The 7,554-nt window shown below is 49.3% G+C and overlaps 1 pseudogene; it reads right to left on the bottom strand.

Moving 5' to 3' along the window:
• Window positions 1-2,419: 2,419 nt before the first annotated feature.
• LOC148218240 (putative olfactory receptor 1F12P pseudogene) lies at window positions 2,420-6,377 on the bottom strand (annotated as a pseudogene).
• Between the last annotated feature and the right edge of the window lie 1,177 nt (window positions 6,378-7,554).

The raw sequence follows: 7,554 nt of genomic DNA, 5'->3' as shown, positions 1-7,554 counted from the left end.
AACAACAAAAACAAAAACAAAACCACTAGAGAAGGAAAACATCCCCACCCCACAGACCCATTCCATCCTTCACTTGGTACACCTGCACGCACACAGGGGCTGAGACTGCAAAAAAAGAATATTCCTTGAGTACATTTGCAGGAAAAGCAGGTTTAGGACAGGCTCTCAGTTCCGACTGTTCTCAGAAGATTGAAAACGGCCCCTTTGGCACCTGCAGGGCCCTTGCCAATGGCAAGTGCCACACCCTCAGCCCATGGGGGAGAAAAGGGCTCTGAATTGCCCGCCCTGGCATGGAAACCCTGTTCCCAGGCTGCTTCACACACAGGATTCTTCTGGATGAATCCAGAAAGCTGAGGGTCTGCTCTGGCTCCTCCATGTCCTAAAGCTGCCTGAGAGAAGAAATTTAGGGTGGGCTCCAGCAGCACAATCCCTGCTGGCCCAGGGCACAGTGCCAGGAAGGTCTCTGCGTGCCCAGCCTTTGCTCCAGCCAAGAAAAGCTCCCGGCACAGGCTCACCTTTCCTGCTCAGCCACAACCCCCGAGTGCCCCAGCAGCAGGAAACTGACGGCTCTGGGCGGCACCGATGCTGGCAAACGCCAGACCTGGGCACTGCCAGCGTCAACAATCTGCTGGATCTGCAGTGATGGCACCCACAAATCACCAGATCTGAGCAGTGCTGGTGCTGGAACCGGGGAATTGCCGAGTTTTGGCTTTTTGTGCATGCAAATTGCTGGACTTGGGATGTGCCAGGGTTGGGATGGATAATGATTTGACAGGAAAGTCTCACAGATATGTATGTATGTGATAAATGAGATTCGTGCTAACGAAATTGTAACTATATTAGCAAAATTGTACTCATGTCAATAGAAAATAATCGTTACAAAGCCAAAAAAAGGAAATGAGTGAGAGAAAGCAGATGGAATCCTCCAGATGTTGGAAGGGAATTGTAGAAGGACGTAGGTCTGATAAGCAGCATCTAGAAATAGAACGACTCGACCTTGGAATGGGCCAAAATGGGACGATTCCAGGCATGGGATTTAATCAGAGTCTTATTATGGAAAACATCTGCTCAGTCACACAGGGCACCTGTGCTACCTGCAGGTCACACCTCGGTCATTGATGAAGACGATGAGCCTTCATCAGAAATAAGACCCTCAAAAGGATGAGAGACCCCCTAACCCATTAGTAGAGCATGTCCCATACACATAGTGACGTAGATTTTAGGAACAGAAACTAGGAGGAGTTTTCTAGAAACTTCTGTATTAATATGTATTAGCATATAGTATATAAGTGGGAATTTTGGCTTGATTGTTCAGTACGTGAGGAAGGGCGAGCCCCTCCCCGTACCCCTGGTTGGTTTTGCTTATGCTTTATAGGAACCTCAATTATACTAAATTACTCACTGCCAAATTTTGTATATGTTCAGATATATGTATCCAATATATTGTGATTGTATTAATTTATATACAACTGTTGCTCTTAAAAAATTGCCGCAAAATTTAACCTTGTTGTCTGATAAATTGTACAAATAGAACGACATTCATGACAGAGAGAAGCATTTCCAGAGTGATCTTGGTGCTGAATGTCTCCTTAGGAGCTCTGGGCACAGAGAAGAATGAGCCCCTTGCTGGCTGGCCCTGTTTGGACAACCTGCCCCTCACCCCCATCATAACTGTGTCATGATATCACCCACCTTTGACTGACAACCCCAAATAGAAAAAAACCACATAAATTTTTCTTTAAATTAAAAATGTTCTTAAATATTAAAATATAATTATATTTTTCTTATTTACAATAGTACAATTCTATATTTTTATAACCAATTTTTTTATATTTATAATAAAACTCTTTACATTATTAACAACCAAAAAAAATACTGGCCAATGGTTCTAATTAACACAATTCCCTTCATTAATTAAATAACCTCTATTGGTTATCTATTTCTCCCTCTTTATGATAATTTGAAATATTTGATAATTTGTAATATTTGATAATTTGTAATATTTGTAGTCATTTGGTCACCTTTATTATCATCTTTTTCTCCGATAGGGTCCAGGGGATCACTTCGGGTCCAGGGAGACATTTCTGGGGCACATTCGCGGCAATTTTGGGTCTGGGGAACTAATTGAGAAGGAAGTTGAGGACGGGAGGACACTTGGGAGCGTCGAGTGGGCATTAACAGAGAACTTAGAGATGCTGAGGGAAAGTCTGGGCTTCGGATGTTACCTGGCTGTTTCAGGGAGGCCCTTGGCGGTCAGGGAGGGGAATCTGGGGCCATTCGGGGTCCGGACGGGCACTCGGGGGCTCTAACGGGCCTCTCTGGGGCGTGGGGGGTGATGGGAGTTGTAGGCGCGGGTATAATAAGGTTTAATGGAGCCGTGGAGCATCACGGGAGTTGAAGTCGCAGCTGCAGAGTCTGTCTAGGCGGCGCGGGGCATGATGGGAGATGAAGTCATGGTTAGAATGGCGTTTAACTGGAACAGTGGAGCATGGTGGGAGCTGTAGTCCCGGAAGTGGTTCTTACGGAGAGTTTGGGGGTGTGGGAAGGCACTTGGGGAATATGTTTGCCTCTGAGTGGCGGCTTCAGGTCCTCAGGGGGAACGAATATGGGTCGGGAGAACATGGGGGGAGCCTGGGGAGCTCTAACCGGGCTCTTTAGGGTGCGGGTCAGGGCAGGAGTTTTCAGCGCGGGACTGGGTTATGAGGTGCTGCGAGCTCCCGGGGGATGGCAGGAGATGAATTCCCAGAAATAGCTGTAAGGGGCATCTATGGGGTTGGGAGCATTCAGGGGATTTGGGGATGGTTTTGGGGGGTCTGGAATGGGCCCTGAGGGGGCAATTAGGGATCCTCCAGGGTCCGGGGTCATGCATGGGTCATAGGGAGAGCGGATGCGGGGGGGGGGGGGGGGGTGTGTCTGTGGAGCGCAGGGCATGATGGGCGTTGTAGTCCCGGCTCCAATGGGGCTCTATGGGGCCGCGGGGCATGACGGGAGTTAGAGGCAGAAAGGAAAGATGGCACTGACTGCAGGCACCGTACAGAAGCACCGATCCCCAGAGCTGAAGCTCCTTGGTGGGGCCTTGTCTGGCACACACCTGAGGAGTGTGTCTGTATTCAATGGGGAAAAATAGGAGTTTTAGATTGCTTCCAAACTAAAAAAAATGGAAAAAACCCCTCTTTGCCTGAGTGCAGCCAGTTCTCCAAGCAAAGCAGGTCCCATGTGAGTTCTGACAGACAGAATGGGGTTGGGGAATGTGGAGCAAGGTTGTCCACACTGGCTCAGACCTCAAGGCACAGCTTCTGTGAGCAGGCCAGACCTCCTGAGGGGAAACCCTGCATCAATATCAATCACAGAATGCTGCAGTCAGCTGTGCTCTAAAGAGAACAGTAATAAAACACACACTTTAAAATAATAATAAATATCTCCAAGACCCTCTTTGGATTATTTCTCCATAACTTTAATAGGAAAGCTTCCTAATGAACTGCACCAGACCAGAGGGAAATCAAGGCACAGCCGTGGTTTGTTAGGAAATTTCTCAAGAATTCAGTCAGAATCAAACTCCAAAGTTTCTGATACCATTCATGGGTCCCACTGAAAGACACAATTCATAAAGTGTCCCCAGGTTCCAGTTAGAGCAGTCAATCGTTAAAAAAACCGGTATAATCACAACAAAGACCCTCTAACTAATTAAAGTTACAAAGTGGTGTGTTTATTCCCCGCGGGCAGCATAGGAGTCACCTCCGAAAGGCGTGACCGCCCCGAACAAGATTCTTTGCCATCTATTTATTGCCCAAGATGTTACATACAATACATCTGCATAACCCCAGCACCTCCCATCCCCACCCCATATTAAAATGAGCCCATTAGTCCTTCACACATGCACAGTTCTTCCCTGGAATTGGGTCGGTGGTCTCGAAGTGGGTCAGTGGTCTGGAAGGATGAAGTCAGGAGAGTCTTCATCAGGTCTCAGTGACCCTCTGGCACGATCCAAGGCCCCATGCTTCATGGTTAACGGTTTACTTATTTTACATTCTTCTGTACGTGAATTTATAATAGCAGATAATTATACCAATTAGTTCTAGCCTAAGCATCTAGTAATTATTAACCTACCATTTACCTACCTAACTTACATCTTGGTCATGGAAACTACTTCTACCCTTAGCAAAAATCTTAACTTTTTAAACCATGATTCACTACAACTGAGAGGAGTTCCTGTGTTTCGACAGCAACGTGGGGCTGTTCATGGGATTCACCCCTGTCCTAGGGTGATGTTATGGTGTTTGTATCTCCAATCGTGTGTTCTGATTATGTTTGGTATTATGTCCTGTGCTTCCAGGACTGACTCTGAGAGTGAAGCTTTGTTTTGTCTTGTTATCAGCCGGCTCACCTCCCCCATGGTCTATGTTTAGGAGAGGTTTTAGCTCGGCTTGCTTGCCTGCTTGCTCACTTCTGCCTCTTTTTCTTTCCTTCGCTTTGGCCTGGCTTTTGCTTATTAGTTAGTTCAGCTAGGCAGTCCAACTTTTTCCCTGGACTGTTTTTTTTCCACCCCGTCCACTCCCTCTCCTGGATACCATCTGAACCTGTTCTGGACGGGGACCTGGGAAACACCAAGAAACACCGGGACTCTACATTCTGTCACCTGCAGCAGTCATTCCCCAGGGCCAGAGACTGATAAGTGGGCGACCACTCGCCGAAGAGACTCTCTGAGTTTGTCATCCCTTCAGAATGGTGAAAGAGTTTTTTTGTCAGCTGGTGTTGTTTTTTTCCTGTGCTGGAGAGTGTTTTGCTTGTTAAATAAACAGGTTTTTTTCCCACTCTTCTCTGAGGAAATTCTTCCTGAACCCAGTGGTGGGGGGGAGGAGTCGTGGGGTTTGCTGTCTGGGGGCTCCTTCTGGAGGTTTTCCCCCAAACTTGCCCTAAACCAGGACAATGATGGAAATGCTGTTGGAGAGCTCAGCTCTGTCCCAGCAGTGCCCATGGCCTGTCCCTGCCTGCAGCCCCTGGACAGTCACACAGCAGGACAGGGATTGAGGCCTTAAACCAGCCCAGGGGCTCTGAAGGGGAGTGTGGAAGTGAAGGAAGGGGAGGTTATGGAGCAGAAGCCCTGGGGCTGCCTGGCAGTGAGGAGCACTGGGGTTTATTTTTCTCTCCAGTTCTGCCCAGAGGCACCGACCCTGCAGCTCCAGAGAAGTCAGGAGGAAAAATGTCAGGGGAACACAGCAATACAGAGTTCTTTATTTTGTGTAAAAACGTATGTAGTACAACTCCTGGGTTATACAGTCTATGGCTCACAATAAAAATGCAAGTACTGAATTAAAAATGGCACAGACAAAGTTTTTCCTGTGAACAAATTCTCAAAAATATAATACCTGTGCCAGCACAAAAAACACAGGACACAGTGTGGGCATTAATGAGTAACATCTTAAGAGCTATACAGGAGAATGAGTTTATTGCTTCTGAAAAGCATTCATGATTATTTTCTTAAGGCCATCCTTGAGCTCCTGGTTCCTCAGGCTGTAGATGAGGGGATTCAGGGTTGGAGGCACCACTGAGTACAGAACTGACACTACCAGATCCAGGGATGGGGAGGTGATAGAGGGGGGCTTCAGGTAGGCAAATGTGGCAGTGCTGACAAACAGGGAGACCACGGCCAGGTGAGGGAGGCAGGTGGAAAAGGCTTTGTGCTGTCCCTGCTCAGAGGGGATCCTCAGCACAGCCCTGAAGATCTGCACATAGGAGAAAACAATGAACACAAAACATCCAGAAGCTAAACAGGCACTAAGAGCAAGAAGCCTAATTTCCCTGATGTTGGAGTGTGAGCAGGAGAGCTTGAGGATGTGTGGGATTTCACAGAAGAACTGGCCCAGGGCATTTCCATGGCACAGGGACAGGGAAAATGTATTGGCCGTGTGCAGCAGTGAATAGAGAAAGCCACTGGCCCAGGCAGCTGCTGCCATGTGGGCACAAGCTCTGCTGCCCAGGAGGGTCCCGTAGTGCAGGGGTTTGCAGATGGACACGTAGCGGTCGTAGCACATGATGGTCAGGAGGAAATACTCTGCTGAGATGAAGAACAAAAAGAAAAAGAGCTGAGCAGCACATCCAGCATAAGAGATGTTGCTGGTGTCCCAGAGGGAATTGTGCATGGCTTTGGGGACAGTGGTGCAGATGGAGCCCATGTCCGTGAGGGCCAGGTTGAGCAGGAAGAAGAACATGGGGGTGTGCAAGTGGTGGCCGCAGGCTACGGCGCTGATGATGAGGCCGTTGGCCAGGAAGGCAGCCAGGGAGATGGCCAGGAAGAGGCAGAAGTGCAGGAGCTGCAGCTGCCGCGTGTCTGCCAATGGCAGCAGGAGGAAGTGGCTGATGGAGCTGCTGTTGGACATTTGCTGTGTCTTGGCATGGGGATCTGTAAGAAAAGTAATGATGGAATAGTTCAGTTTGGAGAGGATTTAAAATATCCCAGCCCATCTTGGTGGCTCTTTCTCCCCACTGCCTGCCCAGGGCTCTGCTGCCTGGAGCTGTCCCTGCCAGCAGCTGCTTCCCTGTGCCCAGGGCTGGGCCCTGCCAGTGCTGCCAGAGTCCAGCCCAGCCCTGGGGGCTCAGCTCTGCCCTGCAGACCCCTCCCAGCACAGGGCACTGCCCAGGGTCAGCTCTGCCTCTGCAGGCTCTGATGGCAACATCACAACAACCTTGAGGAGGCTGGAAAAGCAACACTGATGCTTCCTGTATGGGACCCTCTGCTGATTTATTCCTTTGCCTGGTTTACTGAGATATAAGAGAATTTTTAAAAATTTTTCTCAACCTGAACTGAGAGATGAATATCAATGTGCAATCTGCCAGCAATGCAACCCAGTGCAGCAGATTAAAAAAGCAGGGCTTTGCCTTTTATGCAGCCCCTGCTTCACTGTGCTCCCCATATAATCTCCTTGGAAATGTTCTGCAGTTAAATGTGATGCTGAGAGCAGCCCTGCACTATCCTCATCACACAAGGACAACCCTTCCAAGCCTTACCAGCTGTCTCCTTCCACCCAGACCTTGTCCCCCAGTGCTGGGAGCAGCTCCCAGGGCTGACTGAGAGCTGTCCCTGGCAGGCAGCAGAGTCCCTGCCCCAGCACAGCGCCCTGGGCTGCAGGACCCTGCTCTGCACCACAGCCCTGGGCACCCCTGGCTGCTCTACACAAGAGATCATCAGAGAATGTACTCACACAGTCTGCAGGCATTGGGATGTTCCAGCTTTAGGAGATCACTGCAGGAGCTGCAGCTGCATTGTTCTGCAGCCAGAGGCTTCCTGTGTCAAGGGCTGGGAGTGATTCTGCCCCAGGCACTTCTGAGCATCTTCCCAGCCCTGACTGATTGAAGCTCTCTGTGCCTCTGTGCTGTGCCCGGGGTGGCTGCAGGCAGTGCCCCAGCCCTGCTGAGCTGTGCACAGGAACTGCTCATCAAGAGAAATGTGATTTTGAAGCTCTTCTTGGTTGCCAGGATCACATTCAGTGCAGGGGGCTCAGCTCAGCTCAGCTCATCAGCACAGACACAGCACAAGGACTTTAATGACCCTCTTGG

Source organism: Sturnus vulgaris, unplaced genomic scaffold (genome assembly GCF_052056855.1).
Source record: "Sturnus vulgaris isolate bStuVul1 unplaced genomic scaffold, bStuVul1.hap1 Scaffold_192, whole genome shotgun sequence".
Taxonomy (NCBI): Eukaryota; Metazoa; Chordata; class Aves; order Passeriformes; family Sturnidae; genus Sturnus; species Sturnus vulgaris.
The sequence above is the reverse complement of the archived record's forward strand: the minus strand, read 5'-3'. Positions and strand labels throughout refer to the sequence as shown.